General features: G+C 38.8%; 1 protein-coding gene and 1 pseudogene across 3 annotated transcripts in view; one reads left to right on the top strand and one right to left on the bottom strand.

Moving 5' to 3' along the window:
* Window positions 1-12,269, top strand: part of HMBOX1 (homeobox containing 1) — a 361,830-nt gene that overhangs the window by 224,067 nt on the left and 125,494 nt on the right. The gene's annotated exons all lie outside the window — the stretch shown is intronic.
* The window catches only part of LOC102866431, an 8,110-nt pseudogene continuing 1,246 nt past the window's right edge, over window positions 5,406-12,269 (bottom strand).

The raw sequence follows: 12,269 nt of genomic DNA on the forward strand, positions 1-12,269 counted from the left end.
TTAGACTTAGTGACTAAAATTATTCTGGAGATTAAATGATTGAACTTTGTTAAAGTAGTGATTTATTAATTTCAAATACCTTTTAAAAATCAAAACAATGACTATACACAGTGTGCCTCACTTGATGGACTCCACAACAGTCAGATTACTACATCTATAGACAGAATCGTACTTGATTCCACAATTGACAACCTCCCTACCAGCAGTGAAGCAAGCAGAAGACGTGTTGCATTGAGAAAGTGCCGTCACAGACTTCTACAAAGTGCTAAGGAACAGTCATGATAGTTTAAAGACTTAAGGTGAACCTGATTCATATGACCGTCTTTTCAGTTTCTTCTTATGCATCTGAAAGCAGGACAGTGAAAAAAGCTGACAGAAGATAAATCCAATGCCTTTAAGTTGTGGTATTTGTGAAGAGTAGTGAATATCCTACATACCAAAGAACAAAGAAATATGTGTTGGAGGAAATGCAACTAAAGTGCCACTTAGAAGCAAGGAATGTGGAAGCTTCTTCTGATACACTGTTTGCATATTTTCAGGAAAGACTAGTCCTTGGGAAAGGATGCATCATGCTGGGAATGATAGACTTCAGTGAAAGAGAGGAAGACTCTAAACAAGATGGATTGTACACAGTGACTAGCATAATACGTCTCAAGGATGTCAGGGATGATGAGAATTGCACAGGAAATGCAAGGTTCATATCTCTTGCTCATAGGGTTGTACTTGATTCAGTGGCACTGAACAACAACAACTGAAGTTAAAATACACATACCCATGTAAGAAGTTTTGTTTTCATAATCATGTTGATAATTCTGTTACTGTTTCTTTAAAATGGTTGTGTTCTTCTGTACATGTAATTCTTTGTGTGTGTACATTCCTTTGTAAATTCTAAAATTTTTCCTATTATGCCTAGAATAAAGGGCATATAATATTTATTGCAGCATGTTACATAATATCAAAAAAATCTTAATAATCTGTCCCCATCAGTAGCTATCTCTTATGGTATATCCATACCATAGCATACTGGTCATCCATTTAAAAAATAAGGCAATTCTGTTATGTTTTGCATTGCAATCCATGAAGAAGAGTAAACATTATAAAATGTAAGAGAGGAATTACATATTTGAATCTTGAATTTTGCACTCCATACATATTCTCTGTAAAAAGAGTACCAGTGGTATGATAATGGCCAAATCTGGTCTCTAACTTCACAAGGGGGGGACAATCCCCATCAACAATATTCACAGCACAAAACTGACTCCTGTGACGTCAGATATCCCTCTCATAGCTCTGCATCTTTTTCTGCCCATTGTAATATCAATTGTCTTTCCCAGGACTCTGAGTACTCTACTATTAGATGTGTTAATGTGCTCCTAAGGACTCACAGAACCATACTCAAGATTATGAGGTTTATGCGGGAAATTAACACATTATAATACATGTTGGAAACAGGATGCAATTCTTCATTCAGGACACTATGTCTCAAGAATGCTTGCAGCTCTTCAATCATATAGGCTATTAGAAAGCTCTCTTAATCCTGTTGTTGTATCATCCCTCTCCCTCCACACCCCTCCCCCCAGTCTTGCAGCAATTTTGATAGCTCTTGTTCCTTGAAGCAGCAATCCCAATTCAATGATTTCTGTCATCAATTTCTGGTTGTCCATTACTACTGCTGTTCCTGCTCTTATCCTGGTCCTGGCTGAGATGTGCAGAAATCTCTGCCCCCAGAAGACATGTGCTGAATTCTCTGCTAGTGAGATTCCTACTTTCTGCTGATAGTTTCTCAGTTTAAAACCTTGTGGGCTGGCAAAATTTACCAATCCCATTAAATGTCTTCACACCTATTTGTCTGTCCCCATATTTAATGAGATAGTTTAACATAGTGATTGTAAAAGGATGGCATAGGATAGAACAGGAGCCATATCAGTTGTTCATATATATATGGTTGCTGTGAGTCATAGCCCACTTGAAGGCACCTAAGAAAAGCAACAATGTCCAGCCATGTGGCACAAGTCAGAGACAAGAAACCAGGAAAGCCATTTTGAACATTAAACCTGCTTTACCACTTTTTCAGTCCTCTATTTATGTGGCCAAAGTAAATAAAACATGATTCTGTTAGCAGATAAATAAATTATACCAAACTGTATTGAGAAATTAAAACTGTGTATTTGAGAATTTAGCTTAACCAAAGAAAACATTTTAATCTTATGAGAAATGGTATTTTCCACAGGTTGTCAATAAATAAAAATTGGTTCCAACATCATATTAGAAACAAAAATCAGTTCCAGGTAGATTAAGTGTGAAATACAAATTTTAAATGGAGGTTGAAGGGATTCTTCACTAAAGAAAAATATTGATTTTTTAAAAATTATCATTTTGAAATAAAATGTTTCCAAGAATATCTAATGACACTCCATTAGTGTTGTATGCAATTTGGCAGTTTGAGTTGACTGCGTGATCCTTGAGATAAAGATGCACATTCTCCTCCCATAAAGATTGAGCCTTGAAAATCCTGTGGAGAGTGTCCATGATTTAATTCAGCTAGATGCAGTGAGTTTAAGCATTCACAGGCATAGGAAACAATTGAAAATGCCATGGCATGGATCAGGCCTCCCAATATGTTTAACGTGATACTCTTTCTCTAGTTCTTCAAAGAGATCATTGACAGCAGATTTGCCCAGTGTAATAACTCATTTGATTTCCTGACTCCTACTTCCATTAGTGTTCATTTTGAATCTAGCAAAATGAAATCCTTGACAATGTCAGTCTTTTTGTCATTCAACATAATGTTGCTTATTGGTCCATTTGTAAGGATTTATCCCACTTGATGTTGCTGTGTAATCCATAGTGAATGAGAAATTAAATGTTTTGATCTACTTCAGTAAGTGTTATAAGCCCTCCTCTGCTTCACCAAACAGGTTGTTTCCTCTGCACAACATAGGTTGTTTATGAGTCTTCCTACAATCTTGACACCTTGTTCTTTTTCATATAATCCTGCATTTTTCAATTATTTGCTCAGCATACGGAAGGAGTAGGTATGGTGTAAGAAGAGTACAGCACTGACATGCACATTTCCTAATTTTAAAGCATTTGCACATTTCCTAAGCCATACAACTGTTCTTGGTTCTTGTACAGGTTCTGCACGAGCACACGTAAGTGTTCTGGATTCCCATTTTTCTCATTGTTCTCTATAATTTATTGTTATCGGCACATTTGAATGCCTTTGCATAGTCAGTAAAGCAGGGACCGACAAACATAAAATCATCAACTCAGATGACAGGCTGCTCACTACAGAGGCAGAAGCATCTAAGATCTGCAAACACTATGACAGACTAGTGGCTCTAGTTTGAAGAACCAGAGATCAGATGATGGTAGCTCAGATGCAGGATCAATTAGAGCAAAAAGCAAGAGAACTTTGCCAGAATGTCCATGTGCATGTGTGCTGTCTATCAATTAATCAATTAATTAATTAATTATGCTGTGCAGCACCCCAAGGAAATTCCCTTTCAACTGATTGGCTGCTCAGAGCATCATTGAGGTAATTACATTGTGTCAGATCTCAGCAAAAGGTCATTACATCCTAACTCTCAAACCAGAAAATCATGAGCAGCCAATTTGACATCTAACCTTAACCATCTCAGTTGGCATCCCACGCCTTATTTGAAGAATTTGGTGCTTTTTGCACAGCTTCTTTGAACAGCTACTCTACATTTTGGCACCATCTATACTTCCTCAAGGAGAGGTTCTATTAATTGATTCTGTTCCTATTTTGGGGCCATGCTTTCTTGCTGCTTGGAATAGCCCATCAATTTTTTGACATCTGGGAATTTGAAATCTGACTGTGTGACTGGTTTGGAAATGGATTTCTCACCATTGCTGGAGTTATCGTTCCTGCTTTTTCTTCTTGTTGCTGCTGTTTGTTTAGTGACTTTCCTGTACTTTCCCAGCATTAAAATGAATATTTATTCATGCTCCTTGTCATGTGTGGCTATTGAAGTTCCTTTCCAGTTAATTTAGTGGTCAGCTATTATTGGAGAAATATTTACATACCTAGAATAAGCAAGTCTACCAAGTTTTACTGTATTGAAAAAGGTCTTCATTATTTAGGCAGGCATTTTACAAGTCTCCCTTTTCCTTAACTTTTTACTTATATAAGATCCCACGGTCAGCTAGAGGTGAAAGCCTTAGTTCTTGTTTTGTTAAATTGTGATTTTAATGAAAGTTTATAGAAAAGGATTTTCAGTAAAATCCTTGGAAATTCATTCATTCTTTGTTGCACATTCCCCCCCCCCCAATCCCTTACCCAATTCACTTAAAAAAAAAAACACCACCATTCATTCATTGTATTTCAAGGGCCTTACACATACATGGCCCCCTAGATTCTCAGGAATATACTACAGCTTTTCAAGTGCGTCTTTTGGTTATCTTACTTTCCAGCTTCTCCATACTTCTTTCAGTCATCTTATTTTCAACCTTTTCATTTGTATTTTTTTTTTGTCAACTTCTTGTTTGCCCCAAGATTTATAATTGTCCAGCGCATTCCGTTGTTAATTGATTGCCACTGTTTTTTAGTAAATCACCCTCTCCCATTTTTCTGACCAGGAAAAGGCTATTCACACAGAGTGGGATCTGAGTCTAATCAAAGAAATACTACTTCGCAAATGTAGGTTTCCACAGAATTGCCAGATAGGTCAAACACAGTGATAGTTCTCTTAGAATAGGATTTTTGGGAATGCTTAGCTCATTCTTGCCATGTTCTACGAGAAAACAAAGCAGAAGTCATGCTTTTGTTAACAAAGCTGCGGTTTTACTGTGTTCTATTGGTTGCATTGATCAACTTTCCAGCACTGGAGCAGTAGATTACACAAAGGCTGGAAGAGTAAAATTGTGGGAGGAATACTACTAATTGTGTCTTGGAATTATCAGAGGTCACCTTGGAGACTGGCTTCAGTATACTAATTCTCTTAGCTTTCTTAGCTAGGAAACATTAGCTTAAAAATAATGCTTCAAACCTCCTAATATTTTTATATACTCTTTTTCTTTCCTTGATCATTCATTTACATTTTGTTAAAAAAAAATAAACCCTTTTCCCTTATCATCTAAGTGAAATATTATTTACTTAAAGTATATATTTGAGTTGATTTTTTTATTTTATTGCTCTTTTTTTTTTTAAATCCATTACATTAACTCATAAGCACATGCGTTTTTCTTTTATGGGTTCCTTAAACGGCAGTCTTCTCTCGCAGCTGCTGCTGCTCTTTGCAGTTGCTCTCGTGGAGAAGACAGGGATGAGTTACATGTGTGAGGAAAGAAAGTCACAGATTGCAATCTCTTGAAGAGTCAAAAAGAGGACTGGCTTTCCAGGTCCCATCAACTCCACTTTGATCCACAAGAATGCATCCATGTCAGGAACCACTGCTCTGTTTTCTTATCAGTCTTTTGTCTCTCTTTTCACCAATGGTAAGTCGAATGCCCTTAATCCTGGACAGAGAAATCCAAGGTTTGTTACCTTTGCCAGTGACAAAAATATTAGAGAGCTTAGTAGCAAAGCTGTGGCCTTTGGCATCTTTCACATTAGCAACATTGAAGGAATCAGGCTGTCTTACTCTGTTGGTAATCACACCAAAGTGGACAAGATTCTCTCCACCAATCATCATACACACATTACTAGTGATGAATTTGATGAAATCGGGTATCTTGCCTGTTCCTGAATTAATCACTACTGTGTCATTCACCTTGATGAGGGTATCTGGGTAACAGAGGGTTCTAGCATCATGAATCACTAGGTGTGGGATTCCATTTGTACCCGCAAATATCCTCCCCACTTTGCACAGTTTGTACTTTTCCTCTTCAGCTGTAATACAGTGAATAGCAAAACGGTCCTTGGTGTCATAGTTGAGGTGGAAATGCTCCCTTGTCTTCTCAGTGCTGATGACATCCTTGAATCTAGCAGTATATGTGATGTCTGTATGAATCTTATTGTCCACTCTGATGAAGCACTGCATGCATATTTTCTTTACCTCATCTCCAAGTAATGCATACTTGAGCCTGTTTCTAAGGAAGATTAGAAAATATTCTCTGACTTTGTGGGGACCCATTGATGGACAAGGTGCAGAAACTACCATTAGCTTATTGAGCACCCAATGCTTAGGTGCTGTAACTCACATCAAATGTTTCTTGGGACCCTGGGCCAGGGCAAACAATGTGAAAGAAAAAGCTGAATTTTTTTGAGATTTTTTTTTACTTCTCCTTCTAGCCTCTGATAACCACTGATCATTTTTGAAAAAAAAAAATAAAATCTTAATGGATTTATTTACTATAGATATTTCATAAAAATTAAAAATACAGTAAATTTTATTTCTTTTGTTATGTTGTTGTTGTTGTTGTTGTTGTTGTTGTTATTGTTATGTGCCGTAGAGTCGCTTGTGACTCATAGCGACCCTGTGTACAACAGCCCTAAACTCCGCTCTGTCCTGTGTCAATCGCACTGTCTCTGACACTCCCATCCCAATTATCCCAGTCACTGAATCAATCCGCCTCATAGAGGGCCTTCCTCTCCTGCGCTGTCCCTCCACCCTCCCAAGCATGATGTCCTTCTCCAAGGACCGGTCTCTCCTCACAGCATGTCCAAAGTATGTTAGATGGAGCCTCAGAATCCTTGCCTCAAAGGAGCCACCCGGTTTAACCCTTTCCAGGACAAATCTGTTTGTTTTCCTAGCAATCCATGGTATTCTCAATACTCTTCTCCAGCACCACAGCTCAAAGGCATCAATTCTCCTTCTCTCCTCCTTGGTCATTGTCCAACTCTGATGCATAACAAGTGATTGCGAAGACCATGGCCTGTATCAGACGCACCTTAGTCTCCAGAGAGACACCATTGCTCTTCAGTACTTTGGCGAGGTCCCTAACAGCAGACTTTCCCATGGCAATGCGCCTTTTAATTTCCTGGCTGCTGGTGCCAAGACTGTTGACTGTGGAGCCAAGCAAACTAAAGCAGTGTACAATCTCAATCTCTTCACCATCCATCCTGATGCTGCCAATTGGTCCAGTGGTGAGAACCTTTGTCTTCTTGACATTGAGCCTCAATCCATATTGGAGGCTGTAGTCCTTGACACTCTGCAGTAGGCGCTTCAGGTCCTCTTCAGTTTCAGCAAGCAGGGTTGTGTCATCTGCACAAGAGCCCAGCCTCCCGGATAATCTGTTCTGCATATAGGTTGAAAAGGTATGGAGATAGGATGCATCCCTGGCGTACGCCGTTCCCAATTTTGAGCCATGCAGTGTTCCCTTGCTCTGTTCTGACTGCCTCCTGGTCCCAGTATATGTTTCGCATTAGAACGATCAAATGTTCTGGGATTCCCATTCTTCTCAGAGTCAGCCACAGTTTGTTATGATCCACACAGTCAAATGCCTTTGCGTAGTCAATGAAACACAGATAGACATTCCTCTGGTATTCCCTGCTTTCAGCCAAGATCCATCTAACGTCAGCTACAATATCCCTAGTACTACGACCCCTTCTAAACCCAGCCTGGACTTCTGGTAGTTCTCTGTTGATGTGCTGTTCCAGTCGTTTTTGGATAATCTTCAGTAGAATCTTGCTTGCATGTGAAATCAATGACACTGTTCTGTAGTTCTTTTGGGTCACCTTTGTTGGGATACGACCAAATATCGATCTCTTCCAGTCAGTTGGCCAAGTGGTTGTTCTCCGGATTTCTTGGCACAACTTGGTGAGCACGTCCAGGGCAGCATCTGTTAACTGAAATATGTCAATTGGTATACCATCTATTCCTGGAGCCTTATTTCTTGCCATTTCCTTCAAAGCAGCCTGAACTTCTTTCATCACCATAGGCTCTTGAAGGAAAGATATTCTTTTTAGTTTTAAAAATTGTTTACTTAGCATAATGTTCTCCAGTCCCTCCCATATTATGTAGTAGTTTGCAAAATCATTGCTCCTGTGTGCTGCATAGTATTCTGTGAATGTACCATAGTTTCTCAATCCATTCTTTTGTTGTTGGGCAGTTGGGTTATTTCCATGTTCTCGCTATGGTGAATAATGCTGTACTAAACATTGGTGTACAAGTTTCCATTTTCTCAGGGTAATTTTCAAGCAGTAAAGTAGCTGAGTCATATGGAATTTCTGTGTCCAGCTTTTTGAGAGAAGCACCAAACTGCATTCCAGAGTAGTTGTACCAAGATACGAACCCTTCCCGGCAGATGACTCTCTTGTTCTAAGGATCTTCTGCAGTGATCATGTAGACTTGGTTTTCAGTACAGTGTATCTGATGGTTAGTCTGAAAAAAAAAAAAAGATAGGAACTCTTACGCATTGCATTGCATTGCATTGCATTGCAGCACAGCTTCTTACCTCTAGGCCACCAAAGTATTACTGTATTTTATAGTTCCTTTAAATGCCACTCAGGTTAACTTTGTGTTGTAGTATCTGAGTTCTGAAAAGCTGTGAGGAAAGAATAAAGCAGGTGTCAAGTTGCATTGACACCATTCTTTAAAAAAAAGTTTACATATGCTCAAAATAATCTTGGAGAGAGTGTTATAATTTCTAAGTGCTAAGAACTTGGAGGGGATATGTATACACAGAGATATTTTATTTTCTTAATATCTTTATCTTTTCATTTACATGGTTGAGTTGTGGGTTTTTTTTTCAATGAGTATTCATCTATCATGGTCATAAAAGAAAGTCAAACTTTAAAAAAATCTTTTTCATAAAATTCAGTTGTTATTTTTTGTTGTTAAACACCATTGACTCAAAACTGACCCATAACCGACCCTCCAACCGGTTTTCAGAGGCTGTAAATTGCCCAGGAGACTGCCCATTGTTTTCCTGTGGAACAGCTGGTTGATTCAAACTGGCTGCCTTTGGGTTGGCCGCACATCTCTTGTGATTAAGCCATCAGAGCTCCCTTTCTATCCAGTAAAGGATAGGATATAGGCAAAAATTCTTAACATTATAGGATATAATTAAGTACACTTTCCTTGGGAACAGTTTGGTAATAATTTTGGTTGGTGATTTTAGTTATTTAAATGGTGCTTATACACTATGCCTCAAAAGTTATATTCTCATGAATATTTCCTAAAGTATTATCTATTTCTATGTACAGATATGCATATATCAAGTGCTCATTGCATCATGTATTACTGTGGTACATTACAGACAAGTGAAATGTCTAATAATTAATACATTTAATTCAGATATCTGCTTGTAGTATAGAATATTACATAGCTATTCCTCATAGAAAGAGGAAGATTTTCAATATTCCAAATGAACTGATAAGAAAACATTGTTACTGTTGTTATGTGCCGTCGAGCCGCCTGTGATTCATAACGACCTTATGTACAACAGCCCTAAACCCTGCCCTATCCTGTGCCAATCTCATTTTGTCTGACACACCCACCCCTATTACCCCAGTCACTGAATCAGTCCACCTCATCGAGGGTTTTCCTCTCCTACACTGTCCCCCCACCCTCCCAAGCATGACCTCCTTCTTAAGGGACTGGTCCCTCCTTGCAACATGTCCAGAGTATGTCAGATGAAGCTTCAGAATCCTTGCCTCCAAGGAGCAGCCTGGCTTTACCATCTCCAGGACAAATCAGTTCATTCTCTTAGCAGTTCATGGTATATTCAGTACTCTTCTCCAGCACCACACAGCTCAAAGGCATCAATTCTCCTTCTATCATTCCTCGTCATTGTTGAGGTCTCTGGTGCGTAGCAAGTGATTACAAAGACCATGGCATACACCAGGTACACCTTAGTCTCCAGACTGACATCGTTGTTCTTCAGTACTTTAGAAAGGCCTCTAACCGCAGACGTTCCCATTACAATACATCTTTTAACTTCCTGGCTGCTGGTGGCAAGAGTATTGATTGTGGAGCCAAGCAAACTAAAAATGTTAACAATCTCAGTCTCTTCCCCATCCATCATGATGCTGCTAATCAGCCCAGTGGTGAGACTCTGTTCTCTTGATATTGAGCCTCAATCCTGAAGGAGTGAAGGCTGCAGTCCCTGACTTTTCGCAGCAAGCGCTTCAGGTCCTCCTAAATTTCAGCAAACAGGGTTGTGTCATCTGCACAATGCAGATTATTGATGAATCTTTCTCCAATCCTGATGTCATTCTTCTCATAGAGCCTATCCTCCCTGATAATCTTTTCTGCATAAAGATTGAAAAGGTATAGAGATGGAATATATCCCTGGCAAACACCCTTCCCAATTTTGAACCCATGCAGTGTTTCCTTGCTGTGTTTTGACAGCTGCCTCCTAGTCCAAGTACAGGTTTCACATTAGCACGACCAAGTGTTCTGGGATTCCCATTCTTCTCGGTTACCCAGTTTGTCGTGATTCACACAGTCAAATGCCTTTCCCTAATCAATGAAACACAGACATTACTCTGGTAATCCCCGCTTTTAGCAAAGATCCATCTAACATTAGCTACAGTATGCCTAGTACCACTACCCCTTCTAAAGGTAGCCAGCACTTCTGGAAGTTCTGTGTTGATGTGTTGTTCCAGTTGTTTTTGGATAGATTCAGCAGAATCTTGCTTGCGTGTGATATTAATGATATTGTTTGATAATTTCCACACTCTGTCGGATCACCTTTCTTTGGCATAGGAACAAATAGATCTCTTCCAGTCAGTTGGCCAGGTGATTGTCCTCCAGATTTGTTGGCACAACTTGGTGAGCACATCTAGGACAGCATTTGTTTGTTGAAATATGTCAGTTGGTATGCCACCAATTCTTGGGGCCTTATTCTTAGTCAATTCTTTCAAAGCAGTTTGAACTTCCTTCATCACCACAGCCTCTTGCTCATATGTTGTTTCATTAAATTCTTTGTCTATCAATTCTTTGCGGTATAATAACTCTGTATATTCTTTCCATCTTCTTTTAATACTTCCTGGATCATTTAATATTCTGCCCAAAGCATCCTTAAGTATTGCAACTCAAGGCTTGAGTTAATTCTTCAGTTCCTTGAGCTTAATAAATGCTGAGCAAATTCAGCCCCTTTGATTTTCCGACTCCAGCTCTTTGCACATTTCATTATGATACTTTACTTTGTGTTCCTGAGCTGCTTTTTGAAATCTTCTGTTCAGCTTCTTAATGTCTTGATTTCTTCCCTCTGCTTTGGCTTCTTGGTGCTCTAGTGCAATATTCAGAGTCTCTTGTTACATTCATTTTGGTCTTTTCTTCCTCCTCTGTCTTTGCAATGACCTTTTGTACTCTTCATGAATAATATTCTTGATATCTTTTCATAACTCATCTGGACTTCACCTATTAGTGATGGTTCTAAAATTCAGGTGGGATAAACTCAAGGTCATATTTTGGTTCCTGTGGACTTCATTTCACTTTCCTTTGCTTCAACTTGGACTTGCATATAAGTAATTAGTTGTCTGTTCCACAATCAGCACCCGGCCTACTTTTCACAGCTGTTACTAAAACATTATGTGAGAAAAGTTACTTTTTTGTCTTTTCAAAAGCTCAGATATGTGGATGTGTGTGTAGTTAATAAAACAATCCAAAAAACCTGCTAAATGTATGTATATGCACACAGTATGGATTAAATAAATAGATAAAAGTCTTGAAGAATTTACCCCAAGTAACCAAGTATAGACTTAGGAAAGGAAGTAAGAGAGAAAGGACAAAACCAAGAAAGAATTTATCCACCCCCCCTGGATATTTTTGAGTGATTTAACTTTTTATAGAGCAATCATGTGATTTAGCTTACTTTTTAAAAATTGTAACTCTGAGGGCGCTCTGGTGGCTTAGTGGCAAGAAGCTGCACTGCAATCCCAGAGGTACATGGTTCGAATCTGTGGTTCGGCTCTCTGGGATAAAGCAGGCCATTTCCTCAGATCTGATTTGACAGTACACACACACACACACAAATTAAAAAAAAATTGTAACTCTAGTTACACAGTTGAAGATGAATGAGGAGAGTACATCTGCAGTAGAAACTTGAAGGCGGATCTTTCACTCTTTCAACTGTGAAATCATCTTCAAGGTAAATGGCCTAATCATAGAGCTCTCAGTGTTGTCCTGCTAACCATGAGGAGTTCTGTATTCTGTGTGTCTTAGATTCCTTGTTTGCCTTCTTTTTTTTTTTAGTATTTTGGGGGTATTTAGTATATTGGGGGTATATATTGCATTATCTCATGTAAGAGAGAATTAGGTTCTGATCTGATTGAAAATTAGTAAGAAATCTTCATGTTCTTGTTGTTGTTGTTGTTGTTGTTATGTGCCGTCGAGTCGTTTCCGACTCTTAGCGAC

The sequence above is a fragment of the Elephantulus edwardii genome, unplaced genomic scaffold (genome assembly GCF_000299155.1).
Source record: "Elephantulus edwardii isolate Elephantulus edwardi_28Jun2011 unplaced genomic scaffold, EleEdw1.0 scaffold00038, whole genome shotgun sequence".
Classification (NCBI taxonomy): domain Eukaryota; kingdom Metazoa; phylum Chordata; class Mammalia; order Macroscelidea; family Macroscelididae; genus Elephantulus; species Elephantulus edwardii.